Source organism: Lontra canadensis, unplaced genomic scaffold (assembly GCF_010015895.1).
Source record: "Lontra canadensis isolate GAN:19392208 unplaced genomic scaffold, GSC_riverotter_1.0 scaffold25, whole genome shotgun sequence".
Classification (NCBI taxonomy): Eukaryota; Metazoa; Chordata; class Mammalia; order Carnivora; family Mustelidae; genus Lontra; species Lontra canadensis.
Window position 1 is genome coordinate 5942776 of NW_022631019.1, and position 14610 is coordinate 5957385.

Below are 14610 nucleotides of genomic sequence, written 5' to 3' on the forward strand. Positions count from 1 at the left end.
CCAATGTTTACATTTATACAGCATGGGAACTGAGACAGATCTTACACAGTTTAATTGTTAGCATTTTTTTCACTCTTAGCAGTGCATAAAATAATGGTACATCTTACTAATGACCACATCTTAGATACAATGAAATGTGTCTTCTAGAATACATTTAATTCAACATGTAAGCATATATACTGCTGTAGTTAAAGCTTTCTGACTTCAGTGGTTTTACAATCTAATGGAAAGAACACAACTTAACATTAAGATACAGGGATGCCTGGGTGGCTCAGTCAGTTGGACGTCTGCCTTTGGCCCAGGTCATTAAGTCCCACATCAGGCTCCTTGTTCAGCGGGGAATCTGCTTCTCCCTCTGCCAGCCACTCCCCACACTTGTGCACTCATGCATGTTCTCTCTCTCTGGCAAATAAATAAATAAAATCTTTAAAAAAAAACACACACACATTAAGATATAAATGGAAGCAATAATCATTTACAGAAGATGTAAGTGTCTTTTCGCCATCTTTCAATGCGGCCATAATGGTGCACATGAATGTCCTGGGCTGAGGCTCTCAAGAGCATCACCAATGCTGAAGAGAGCCAAATGCCAAGTTCTTATTAGGCCATGCTCCAAAGTCATTGTCCGGTTTCTAACAGTGATGATAAAGCATGGCTACACTGGTGAATTTGAAATCACTGACGTTCTCGGAGCTGGAAAAATTGTTGTGAACCTCACAGGCAGGTTAAAAACATGTGGAGCAGTCAGCCCCCAATGTTATGTGCAACTCAAAGGTCTAAAAAGATGGCATAATAACCTACTCCCGTCCCACCAGTTTTGTTTCATTGTACTAACAACCTCAGCTGGCACAATGGACCATGAAGAAGACAAAAATACACAGGAGAAAAACCCTGGGATTCTTTTTCCCAGGATGTAATACTTATGTATAAATAAAATGCCTCGGGGCACCTGGGTGGCTCAGTGGTTAAAGCCTCTGCCTTCGGCTCAGGTCATGATCTCAGGGTCCTGGGATCGAGTCCCGCATCGGGCTCTCTGCTCAGCAGGGAGCCTGCCTCCTCCTCCTCTCTCTCTGCCTGCGTCTCTGCCTACTTGTGATCTGTCAAATAAATTAAAAAAAAAAAAAATCTTTAAATAAAATGCCTCAATGGACCCCCCCCCCAAAAAAATTGATAAAATAAGCGGGAAGGTAAACGAACTGAAGAAAAGTAAAAAGGTACTTGGTAAGAACTCACAGTAGCCAAACCAAAAAAAAGGCAGGCATCCTAAGCACAGTTTTAATAGAAAGAGATTATATCTGGGGTCCCTGGGTGGCTCAGTTAGCTAAGCATCCAACTCTTGATTTCAGTTCAGGTCATAATTTCAGGATCCTGGGATCCAGCCCTGCACTGGGCTCCATGCTCACCGGGGAGTCTACTCAGGGATTTCTCTCCCTCACCCTCTGCCTTTCCCCTGCCTCTCTCTCTCAAGTGGGTAAAGAAATCTTAAAAGAGAGAAAGAATTAAACCTGATGTAAGAACAACAGGAAGAAGGTAGAGAATAAATGACATGTGAACAAAGGTAGAAGGAGAAGATGAATGAGGTTATGGTCATGCCACTCTCCTCTAAGATCCAGCAACTACTCTCCAGTTAAAGTAAAGCACTGCTTGAGGATAACTTAACAAAAGGGAAAACATTTTTTAAGTCTTCTATATTTGTCTCCTTTTAACCCTTGTAGTGGTTTTATGGGGGGGGGGTGTTTTTTAAGATTTTATTTTTTGAGAGAGAGAGAGAACATGTGGGGGAGAAGCAGAGGGAGAAGTAGAAGCGGACTCCCCTGCTCAGCAGGGAGCCCGACCCAAGGCTAGATCCCAGGACTCTGAGATCATGACCAAACTGAAGGTAACTACTTAACCAACTGAGCCACCCAGATGACCCCCAGAGTGGTTTTAAAATAAATCTACAAACTCTTTGATATTCCTCCTTCAAGAGGTGGAGCTTAATTTCTATACCTTTGCACATGGACTGGACTTAGTGACTTGATTTTAATGAATAAAATATGGTAGAGGTGATGATGTCTGATTTCTGAGACTAGGTCAGAAAAAGCATTGAGGGGGCACATGGGTGGCTCAGTCAGTTGAGCGTCTGACTCTTGGTCTCGGCTCAGCTCATGATCTTAGGGTTGTGGAATTAAACCCTGCCATTGTATCAGGCTCCATGCTGAGCAGGAAGTCAGCTTGAGACTCTCTCTTCCTCTTCCTCTCTCTCTCCCCCAACTCATGCACAAAATCTTGCCTGCTTCCCCACCAAAATAAATAAATAAATCTGTTTTGTTTTTCGTTTTTACTTAAAAAAATGAAAGAAAGAAATGGCATTGAGCATTCCTTCTTGCTTCCTCTTTCTCTCTCTTTGATCACTCCTTCTGAAGAAAGCCAAATGCCACATCACGAGGTCACTCAGGTAACCACACAGACAGCAGGACGCTTCAGAGAACTCCTGCTCACAGCCAAAAGAGTTAGCCATGGGGAAGCAGAGCTTCCAGCCCCAATCAAGCCTTCAGATGACTGCACCCCAGCTAACATTCTGACTGCAACTTCAAGAGAGACCTGAGCCAGAACCATTCAAGCCTAACCACTCCCAAATGAATGACCACAGAAACTGTAAGATAATAAATATTTACTGTATTGTCACCAAGTCTTGAGGTAATTTTTTATGCATCAATACATCACTAATATAACCCCATGGCACTTTGTGTCTCTCAAACACTTATGTTTATCTTTTAACAATTATGTGTATATAAATGGCCAGTAAAGACATTAATTTCTAGAAGGCTGTTCTCTTCATCTTTACATGCCTGCAAGGTTTACCTCAATGAGCTATAGTCATGTACTTGAGGATTTTTTTTAATATTTGTTGATACTTGCCAGTGTTTATATCTGCAGATGTCCAAAAATGAAGTGATTACATCCTTGAATAAGAGCACAGCTAGTGAAGTGGGGTAAAAAAAGAAAATATTGATTTGACTGTGATCTGATTTAAAGATGGAATAAGGGATTATAGATAGAACAATCAAAAATAACTCCAGAATGGGGCCCCTAGCTAGATCAGTCAGTAGAGCATGTGACCTTTGATCTTGGGGTCAAGTTTGAGCCCCACACTAGGTGAAGAGATTACTTAACACACACACACACACACACACACACACACACACCCTCCAGAATGACATATGTAAAAGGTGGAAAAGGCAGTCATTGGAAGTACCCTTGGAAGTACTGGAGTGCAAAGCTTGCTTGAAGAAAAACAGTGTAGAGCAGCAAAGTGCTGTAATAGTAACACCAAACTTACTTCATTATCCAGGAGAAAAGTACAAGCCGCTTGACTAAGAAGGATTAATTTTACATGTGTTTCTCAAACTGTTCTATAGAATATTAGTTTCCATAAGAAGGCCAAATGTATTCTTTGGGGAAGGAAAAAAACAAAAATAGGGGCGCCCTGGGTGGTTCAGTGGGTAAAGTCTCTGCCTTCGGCTCAGGTCATGGTCTCAGGGTCCTGGGATCAAGCCTCCCATTGGGCTCTCTGCTCAGCAGGGAGCCTGCTTCCCCCTCTCTCTCTGCCTGCCTCTCTGCCTACTTATGATCTCTCTCTGTCAAATAAATAAAATCTTAAAAAAATAAATAAATAACAAACCAAACAAACAGAAAAATGAGAAAACTACAAGATATTTCTGAGCCTTTAAGGTTTTAAGGCACATTATAAATTTACTTGCGGGTAGGGGGGAGGGATAATTGGGTGATGGGCATTAAGGAGGGCACTTGATATAATGAGCACTGTGTATTATATGCAAACAATGAATCACTAAGTTCTAGCCCGGAAACTAATACTACAGTATATGCTAACTAACATAAATATAAATAAAGAATAAAAAATAGGGATGCCTTGGTACTGGCACAAAAACAGACACATAGATCAATGGAACAGAATAGAGAGCCCAGAAATAGACCCTCAAATCTATGGTCAACTAATCTTCGACAAAGCAGGAAAGATTGTCCAATGGAAAAAAGACAGCCTCTTCAATAAATGGTGTTGGGAAAATTGGACAGCCACATGCAGAAAAATGAAATTGGATCATTTCCTTACACCACACACGAAAATAGACTCAAAATGGATGAAGGACCTCAATGTGAGAAAGGAATCCATCAAAATCCTTGAGGAGAACACAGGCAGCAACCTCTTCGACCTCAGCCGCAGCAACATCTTCCTAGGAACATCGCCAAAGGCAAGGGAAGCAAGGGCAAAAATGAACTATTGGGATTTTATCAAGATCAAAAGCTTTTGCACAGCAAAGGAAACAGTTCACAAAACCAAAAGACAACTGACAGAATGGGAGAAGATATTTGCAAATGACATATCAGATAAAGGGCTAGTGTCCAAAATCTACAAAGAACTTAGCAAACTCAACACCCAAAGAACAAATAATCCAATCAAGAAATGGGCAGAAGACATGAACAGACATTTCTGCAAAGAAGACATCCAGATGGCCAACAGACACATGAAAAAGTGCTCCATATCACTCGGCATCAGGGAAATACAAATCAAAACCACAATGAGATACCACCTCACACCAGTCAGAATGGCTAAAATTAACAAGTCAGGAAATGACAGATGCTGGCGAGGATGCGGAGAAAGGGGAACCCTCCTACACTGTTGGTGGGAATGCAAGCTGGTGCAACCACTCTGGAAAACAGCATGGAGGTTCCTCAAAATGTTGAAAATAGAACTACCCTATGACCCAGCAATTGCACTGCTGGGTATTTACCCTAAAGATACAAACGTAGTGATCCGAAGGGGCACGTGCACCCGAATGTTTATAGCAATGTCTACAATAGCCAAACTATGGAAAGAACCTAGATGTCCATCAACAGACGAATGGATAAAGAAGATGTGGTATATATACACAATGGAATACTATGCTGCCATCAAAAGAAATGAAATCTTGCCATTTGCGACGACATGGATGGAACTAGAGGGTATCATGCTTAGTGAAATAAGTCAATCGGAGAAAGACAACTATCATATGATCTCCCTGATATGAGGGAGAGGACATGCAACATGGGGGGTTAAGGGGGTAGGAGAAGAGTAAATGAAACAAAATGGGATTGGGAGGGAGACAAACCATAAGTGACTCTCAATCACACAAAACAAACTGAGGGTTGATGCGGGGAGGGGGGTTGGGGGGGTGGGGCTATGGACATTGGGGAGGGTATGTGCTAAGGTGAGTACTGTGAAGTGTGTAAACGTGGAGATTCACAGACCTGTACCCCTGGGGATAAAAATATATGTTTATAAAAAATAAAATTAAAAAAAAAAAATAGGGATGCCTGGGTGGCTCAATCTGATAAACATTTGTCTTCAGCTCAAGTCATGATCCTAGGACATGGGATCAAGTCCCACGTCAGGCTCCTTGCTCAGTGGGGAGTCTGCTTCTCCCTCTGCCACTCCTCCTGCTTGTGTTCTCTCTCTCTCTCTCTCTCTCTCTCTCTCTGACAAATAAATAAAATCTTTAAAAAAAAAAAAGAATAAAAAATAATAACAAAAATAAATTTACTTGACCTCAAAATACTTAAAATATTCGCAGCATATTAGTGTGCCGTGAATACAGTTTGGGAATAAAGGACTTGGTAGGCAGGAAGGTAGACCACATAGGTGGGTAGATTCCCAGGAAAAATACAAGACAGATGTAATAAATGATCTCACCTAAAAAAGAAGTCTTAACTACCATTTATGATGTAGTTTCTTAAAGGAAAATAAACTGTTGGATAAGCTATCAAAAGCAACAACAGCCATACCAGATGTCAGGAAAATAAAGATGGGAAAAACATGATAGGATTTAACAGTAGAAAAAAATCCCCTCCGATAGGCCATGGCTCAGAATGCCTCCCATTCCCATACCTCCTACTGTGTACCTCAGTGAGATACAGCTTGAACAAGGGAGCAATCCACCATCTGGGAGGCTGGTAGGTAGCTTAAGAAATGGTCTGGCTCCAAACCCTTAACCAAGAGTCCTATCAGATCCTCTCTTGGGAAACATTAATTAAATATATAATGAGTCCTTAGTAGAAAAAGTGGAAGCAGAGCAGAGGCATAAAGACACAAAGAAACCAGAGAGAAAACAGCAGAGTGAATAGAGGAGGATTAGGTGAGCCAGCCCTGCCTGTTTAGGGTCTTGTGCATAACACCTGCCTTCAGCAAAAAAATATTTTAAGCTAGTATAATACTATCCGACCTCAACAACTTTAGGGTGTTGAGACAGCAACAGGACAGCAGGACTGCAAACTGATGATACCCCTTCAGTCACTTCAGGGACCCACACATAAAGAAAGAAGAGGGGAGGGAGAGAGGAATGAAGGGCAGGGGAACACTGGCACTGGATATAAAAAGGAGCACCTAGTTTAAACTCACCTGAATGTCTTCATATAACAAACATCTTTTTAAATCAGGGTTCAGCCTTTGCTTCTCATTAGGAATCAACCAAAACTGTTGTAGCGTTGATACACCTCCCCAGTGCAACCATGTTCTGCCCAGGGAGAGAAAGGTTTCCAGAGAGTCCCCAGGCAGCTGCTCCGAATTCATACATGCAGACACATGCCCACATTCTCACCTGCTCACACTCCCCACAAATTTAGTCAGCCCCCATACATTAAGTGCCACCACCAGCCCACTCACCCTGCTCCCCACCTCCAGAAGTAAGGGGGTCAGGAATCAGACCTCTGGGAGCCTGGTGAACACGTACAGGTGTCAATGAATGAGTACATGCATGCTCTGCTGAGTATGTGTGTGACCACATGTGCTAGTGTGGGTTTTTGTAGGAGGGGCTCTGCCCTGCTGCTCTAAGAGTCTGTCTAGAGATCCGGCATCGCCAGACTTGCTCACAAGCTCTCTTTCAGCTTATTCCAGGCCCACAATGTCAATACCATCCCCTTTAGAGTGGTGTGGTGTCCTTATGCTACACAGAGCCTGCGCAACCATGGACAGCCCTGGCACCAGGATATGACTCAACAAATCCTTCCTGCTGAGGAGGCAACAAGGTAATCTGGTCACTGGAGCTGGGCAGGATCCTTATCCCAAACAGTACTCCAGCATCCGTGAGGCCCATCAGAACCTGAGGTTCTTGTTCTGTGAGGCCTGATTCTCTAGGTTTCCAGTTCTGTTCCTCTTTTCTCCAATGCGTGAAATGACTTGAAGCCTTTCTGTTCCTTGCAACCAAATAAGCCTAACCAAACCTTTACAAATCATATGTATAACTGGTTTTAAATTAGGGCACGGCCTATAACTTCAACTTCTGATGCAAAAGCCCAAGACAAATAGGCTGTGAAGATTCCTCAAATACTAAGTGGTCTAATGAATTAGAGGTCATATCATTTTGTAACCTAACTATATAAGGAAATATTTCACAAGTAAACATACTGCTTATGGTTGCTGATACACTGGCAAATTTTACCAAATGAAAACAATTTTACACGGACACAAACAGGTCACTTTACCAAAAACCTCTTGTATTAGCAGTCCAATCTGACCTAGTTAGCCAATATACAGACACATGGCATAGATTATATTACTTGGCACACCATCAAGTTAATTATACAAATCACAATTCCAACCAAAACTTCATTCTCGTACATATATTTAGGATTTGAACTTGTCTGAGTTAATGTGATCAAATATTCATTAAAATGGCTTAAGCAGGGCACCTGGGTGGCTCAGTTGGTTAAGCAACTGCCTTCAGCTCAGGTCATGATCCGGGAGTCCTGGGATCGAGTCCCATATCGGGCTCCCAGCTCCATGGGGAGTCTGCTTCTCCCTCTGACCTCCCCTCTCATGCTCTCTCTCTCTCTGACTCTCTCTCTCAAATAAATAAATAAAATCTTTAAAAAAAATGGCTTAAGCAAGCTTAACCATTTTCTAACAAATAAATGTTCACTTAAACAGGACAAGCAAAGCTACAAAGTTGGAATAACTATGAAGATACTACTAATAATTAACAATCACTTAAGCATGTTTCAAAAGGAATTTCTAGTTGTTTAAAGACTCTATGATCAGCCGGAACACAGCATTATCAGAGAGTGATTATGTAAAACAATAACTATTGTTTCAGGGTGTCTGTATGTGTAAAATGAAGTTCACAACTATGTTACACTAATGACTCTAAACATCTGAATTTTCTGCTATCTTAACCTTTACATCAACTGCAAAAGAAGCAGCCAAACGCAGTTACTTGGAAAGCACAGAATTCCCAGAAGAACTCAGTATATACAACTTATTTTACTACTTAAATGTTTTTTTGATTACTGGGATTTGAACAAGATGTTAAAGATTCAAAACTAATTTTAAAACTAATGGGTGCTTACTCAATCCATAATAATATTCAACATACACTGGTTGTAGAAGGGCACAGGTCATATTCCTCTGTGTGTGTGTTTTTATAGCACCTGGTGTATTTTTGTACACAATACATATAATTGTTTCAAGACTTACAGAGATTCTACCCTACTTTTTAGAAACCTTTTGACTGACCACCAAGTCAAAGGTGAAAAAGTAACTGGTACATTTATTTCTTGATTTGGATTACCTTTTTGTTGTGAACCCGTTCTCAGTTACTCTAGTTACCTTGCAACAAAACACTGGCAGAGCATATACTGGATTGAAATTACTAGCCTCTATTCCTACTGAATAAATAATACATTCGAACTGTTCACATTTCATTTGTAAAAGGTACACAACTTCCGGGGTAACACTCTTAAGTTCTGAAAGCAAAGTGAATCAGAAATCACATTCCTTAGAGTCTGAAACAGGTGTTGATTTCTATGCGGAGTTCCCCTTGCCTCTGCAAACCTCTCCCAACAGTCCACTCCACTAAAACAAGAGATGGGGTAGGATGTGTGATAAAAAACCTTCTAGACATTTATCAAACAGATTATCTCTGAAACTACACTTTGGATTACAAGTCTTTGGGCAGGAATTTGGCCTTCTGTGTTAATCTGTGTACACATTCATTTCACATTTTCTCTTGCCTCTGTTTTTTTTTTTTTTAACCTAACCCAGAGAATAAGTCATCCTATCAGACTTAATTTCATTTGTTTATATGACAATTGAAAACAACACTACTACAACACAACACTACTACATCCAAAAAAATACTGATTTTAGTGAGTTCCTCTCTCCCCCACCTCCCCACCATCCCCAAGAAATCCCAGAAGAAAACGCCTGGGTCCAGAGCTAGGATTTTTCTTTTCCACTGGGTAGTCTATTTGACTATTTACTAACGATACTGAAAACTTTTTAAAGACTGCTAGTGTACGTACAATATCTAACACCAAGAACACAAATCCCTTTATTTTGTTTAGTATTCTAAGACAAACTATGTTTTTCATAAAAGAGTATCAATTCAAAAGAGTCTTTGGAAGTCAGTATTTGTAAATACTTCTGATAATAGAACAAATTAATGTCAAGACACAGCCAATAACATAAAAAGCCTCAATGCATCCGTGCCAGTCAAAGGACATCTGCATTAGCAGCTCAGGGAAGTGGCATTTGCAGGAAGGCACTAGAACTGCGTTCAAAAGAAAATCATTAGGCCTCAGCCGTTAATCCCCTCCCCCATCCTCTTCATCAGGATCCCTCAAAGCAATTAACCGGTAGAAGGTGCTATTTTGCAACCCACCGTATTCACACCAACCTCCATCCTTGGCCCAGAGCTGGGTTTAAGCCAGGCGGATTCTATCAGCGTATTCCCTGTCCAATAGTCAAGGAAGCCTCTACACCAGCCCCCGAAAGAGAAAAAGAGATCTTTCTTTATAACCCCTACTTACAAAACAAAAAAATGACATCTCAATAGCCAGCACACCTGATTATCAACCATCAGACCACTAAAATGTCAAAACACACAGACACTCTTTGCTAAATATTAACCACAAATAAGATCATTATCATCTTAACTGAGACAATCTACTTTTACCTAGAAAAGACCCTGATCACATTCACTACAATAAGAGCCAACTGAACAAGTCACTGTCCCCAACAAAGTCAGGGGCAATGAGGAATAGGAAGGATGGCTATAAGGTCACGACATATAGAAAGGGTTTTCATCTTTACATACACAAAAAAAAGAGCAGCAGAAACTAAGGCTGCAGAGGAAAGAAGGGAGGTGGAGGAGTCGAGTCTCTGAACATGTTTTTGAGTGTCCTTTAGTTTCCGATATACTCTTCTGCCTCTTATAAGATTGCAAAAAAAAAAAAAAAAAAAAAGCCAGACATGAGATGGGTGAAAGAAAGCTGAAAAAGAAAAGCGTCCACCCTTCCCCCATCTTCTCTCCTCTCTCCAAAAAAGAGCTGTGTTTGTCTGTGCAAACCTAGTCCCAAATATGGGAGAGAGAGAATGAATGTGTGTATGGAAGAACAATGAGCCCTCAGCCTGGTATTGTGAGTGTGTGTGTGTGTGTGTGTGTGTGTGTCTGCCTGCCTGCCTCTGCCTCTTTTCCCTTCGACCTCAACAACAACAGGGAGAGCTGGAAACCAGCTTTTCCTCCAGGCCATCAAAACCAAAACTGGTTTATAATTTACAGTGGAATTAACTCAGCAAGCAAATCCAATGGAAGGAAATAGCTACCCAAAGATCATTTTATTATTGTATAGATCCATCCTCTCTCCCCTCCCCCAACAGACTGAGACTAAAGAAACCAGTGTACATCAGACAAAAAGGTCTCTCTTTAAATGGAAAGCAATTATCAAAACTGTTCCATATCTAAACAGAGGATGCATTAATTTATGTTACACCAAAATGTTTGTTTTGTAATTCACCAAGTTTCCCTTTTTCTATTTATCTTTTTTTGTGTTTAAAAATTTGCTTTGGGGAAAGCTATTTCAGGATTCATACAAAACTACTTTCTAAATGTCCCTTAAAATAGCAACACATACTGAAACATTTAAAGTACCCAGTTTCTCAAGGACACATTTTGCTTAAATCAATGTTTGAAGTCTGTAATCCAGAAAGATTGTAAGCAAACCTTGGAAAAGAGGCAGAGGAAAATGACAATTCAACAATGAATCATTTTGTTTTCCTTTCAACAACTTCTCAAGCAACCAGTTTCAAAGGAAACCTGCAATACTTTCCCCTCCCAACACACACACACACACACACACACACACACACAAAATATCTATGTAAAACTACCTCTCTTCTTTCCAAAACCTTGAAAAAAAATAAAAATAGAAGTCACTTTCTTTCAGGGAGCAGAACTCAAAACATGGTAATCCCATTCTGCTGCAAGTGATTTGGGGTTTCATAATTTAGTAATCACACACAGCAAAGAACTGGAGATTTAGAACACAAAGAAGGACTCTTTCCCTACTGTGAAAATACTACTTTAAGAAAAGCCCTCCCCCAAGACCCCCAAATCCACAAACAGTCAAGAAATTTACAGTCTGGGTCTTTCACTTCCTTTCCTTCCCCCCACCCCAACCCCCAGTTCAGCCAGTAATTTAGTCACATGAAACAGGTTTTAACCTCAGACAAGTCCGACAAGATCATGAATAAGCAGCAAAGGCAGAACCGGGGTCGGCAGGCGAATGGGACAGTTACCTGGCCCCGGCAGGGCCGAAGAAGTCCCCGGCCCTTTATTCCCGTACCCCCGGACGCGCGCCTCCCCTTCCTGGCTCCCGACGGACCGAGGAGTCCAAGCCGACCCCCTGCCGCCCCACGCCCGTCCCTAAGTCGAGCGGCCAGGAGAGAAGGCAGCTGCCACGCGCCGGCAAGTTGGAGACTTACCTTCCCCGAATGCGCTACACCATCAATGGAGGTGTGTTCGTCCGGCTCCCGGGAAAGTGGGGGACGGGGTGGGAGGCCCGCGGGGCTGGGGACCGCTGGGCTCGGGCCGAGAAGTGGCCGGCCGCGGGGACAGGGCCGGGGGCTGCGGGGGCTTCCCTCCCGTGACCTCTGGGACGGTCTCCACTAGCTCCCTGCTCCTCGCTCGGCCAGTCCTTCAGAAGCGGGAGCCCAGGATCATGTCTGGTTTTGTTTTTCTGAGGGCGAGGGGCTCCCTGAGGATGATGGTGATTTTTTTTTTCCTCAACTAGGAGAGAAAATGAGGCAGAGACAATATGGGAGGCGAGCGAGGGGAGAGCACGGGGCAGGCGGAGGCGGGGGCGAGACCCAAGGCGGGCGAGTGTCTCGGGCGTGCGGGAGGAAGAGGAGGCTGGAAGCGCGGGGGGGCGGCTCGCGAACGTCTGTGGGAGCAGCGGCGCCTCGGCGATGGTGGCCGAGCCGCGGCGGGGCTGCTGCACCGACCCACCGCCCACTCCGCGCTCGGGCCCGGCCCACCTCGCAGTATCACGCCTCTCCATTGGCGCGTCCCGACGTGACGCGCACGGAGGTCGGGCCAACGAGAGGCGGAGGGCAGGCGGAGGGCGGGCGGAGGGGCGGGACTTCTTGCGCTCTCTCGTTTTCTCTCCCCCCTCCTCTCTCTCCTTTTTTTTTTTTTTTTTTTTCCTAATAAAAAGAGCAGGAGAGAAGGAGGGGAGAGGCCGGGCTATGCCGGCGCCGCGGGTCGGGCTCGAGCGCGCGCTCCGGGCGGCGGTGGGCTGGGCCCTCCCCCCCCACCACCTGAGCGCGTCTTTGTGCGGAGCCGCGGCCACGGCGCGCTGCGGGCTGGTCCCACAGGCGCGACCGGCCCGAGTCCCGCTGCCCTTGCTATTACCAGGGTCACAATTTGCGTTTTCAGCCACTTCAGACGCGGACTCATATTCCTGGAAGGGGGGGGACACGGAGTGGATTCCGATGATTCGCTTAAGGACTCTTAAGAAATTCTGATGGGATTGAACGTTTTCAAAATAAATCTACGGCAGAAGATTAATTAAGAAAGAGAAAAACGAAATTCGCAGGTCGCGCTGCTTCTTTGAAAAGAATATAATAAAGAGGAAAAGCCTGGAAAGTCTCCTCAAGGAATAAAGAAGGGACTAGAACCCCAGTCGCAGAAGGAATGTTAGGGAGAGAGCAGTGTGCACAACCCTATGCCGTAAGTTTGAAAAAATAAAACCTTTTTTTTTTTTTTTAATCCAAATATCACCTTTTTCCTTTGAGAAACCTAGTATTCTGTCCCACTTCCCAAAAGGCTGGTAATCACAGGGTCTGCGGTGCTGTAAGGGGAGTGAGGGGCAGGCCAAATGCTCATATTCTATTTAATATAATTTATAGGAATGAGGGGTTTGGAAATTTTAATTATGACTAGCAGTTTTTGAAATGCATATCATGTTTATTGAATTCTTTCACACACCCTGGCATGAATCCAGGGCGAATCATCAACCTATTGTTGGTTTGTTAATATACTGTAAATGCTCATTGGTGTCCTCATACCATACACTCTCCCTGAAGGAGTTCAGATCTGTATATAATAGAATAATTAAGGGATAGAACACAGCGCAAAATAATTCACTCATCTATTTCAAATAAAGTGATAATTTTCTCTTTGGAATATCTATTCAGATTACAATTTCCACATGCAGCAGTTTCTTTTAAGAATAATTTGGACTAGCACATATCATTGGACTGTGACCCAAGAGATCTAAAAACAAATGGGTCTTTGCCATTTCCTTTCTGAGTAACTTACAGCAAGAAAAACCCTCTCTTGCTGCAACTCCTTCAGCTATGAAATGGGAAACGTAGTTAATACCTCATTATATATCTAATAATGTGAGAACTGAATTTTACAACATAATAAATTCAGTAAACGGCTCCGGATATCCTAGATATGGATGGAATTATTCAACATCAGTTTTGGAAATAACAAGGAGTAAAGTGTATTAGATGGCTTACATGTATTACAAGGCTTCAGTGTCCATCACAATCTACACTTACAAGAGCGAGCAGTCTTTCTAATAAAGGTTCAGCCCTGCGGTGGGCAAATGCACAACAGTTTTTCAGAAGGTGCCTGATTCAACACTACATTAAGCAGGGAGGGGAGAGGCTCTCAAGACCAGTCAACCACATTTATCATAGTATTAGGGCTTGCCATTACTGTCATTTATCTATAAAAATATAGATTTGGGGTGCTTGGCCAACTCAGTTGGTTGAGCATCTGACTCTTGATTTCAGCTTAGGTCATGATCTCAGGGTTGTAGGATCGAGCTCCACAAAACGCCACAACAGGTTATGCATCCAGCAGGCAGTCTGCTTAAGGTTCCCTCTCTCCCTCTCCTTCTGCACCTTCTCTCTTCCCTCCTTAAAAAAAAAAAAAAAAAAAAAGATCTAGATTAAGGGGTGCCTAGCTGGCTCAGTTGGAAGAGCATGTGACTCTATCTCCAGGTCCTGAGTTCAAGCCCCACATTGGATGTAGAGCCTACTTCAAAATAAAATGTTGATTTAGAAGTCTCAAGACTTCACATTGCTACAAAGCATAATATTATGGTATTGCACCATAAAATTAGCAAACTAGATCTCTTTAACTACAACAAGCCCATGCAAGAACTGTGGCCCAGCCATAAAGCTGGAGAGAATGGCCTTCCTGAGAGGCTGATAATGTAATAACAATACATCTTAATAAAGACAACTATTAAACCATTGACTGACGGAAAGCTTACTACGTC

The 14610-nt window shown here is 42.8% G+C and overlaps 1 protein-coding gene across 3 annotated transcripts in view; it reads right to left on the minus strand.

The window, feature by feature from the left end:
* The window catches only part of RERE (arginine-glutamic acid dipeptide repeats), a 443179-nt gene extending 430863 nt beyond the window's left edge, over window positions 1-12316 (minus strand). For 2 of the 3 annotated variants that reach the window (XM_032863323.1, XM_032863322.1), the window contains exon 1: window positions 11798-12315. The gene's annotated coding sequence lies outside the window, so the exon portion shown is untranslated. Of the gene's footprint in view, window positions 1-11797 lie in introns of all 3 variants that reach the window. The other variant, XM_032863320.1, reaches the window with a different exon arrangement.
* Between the last annotated feature and the right edge of the window lie 2294 nt (window positions 12317-14610).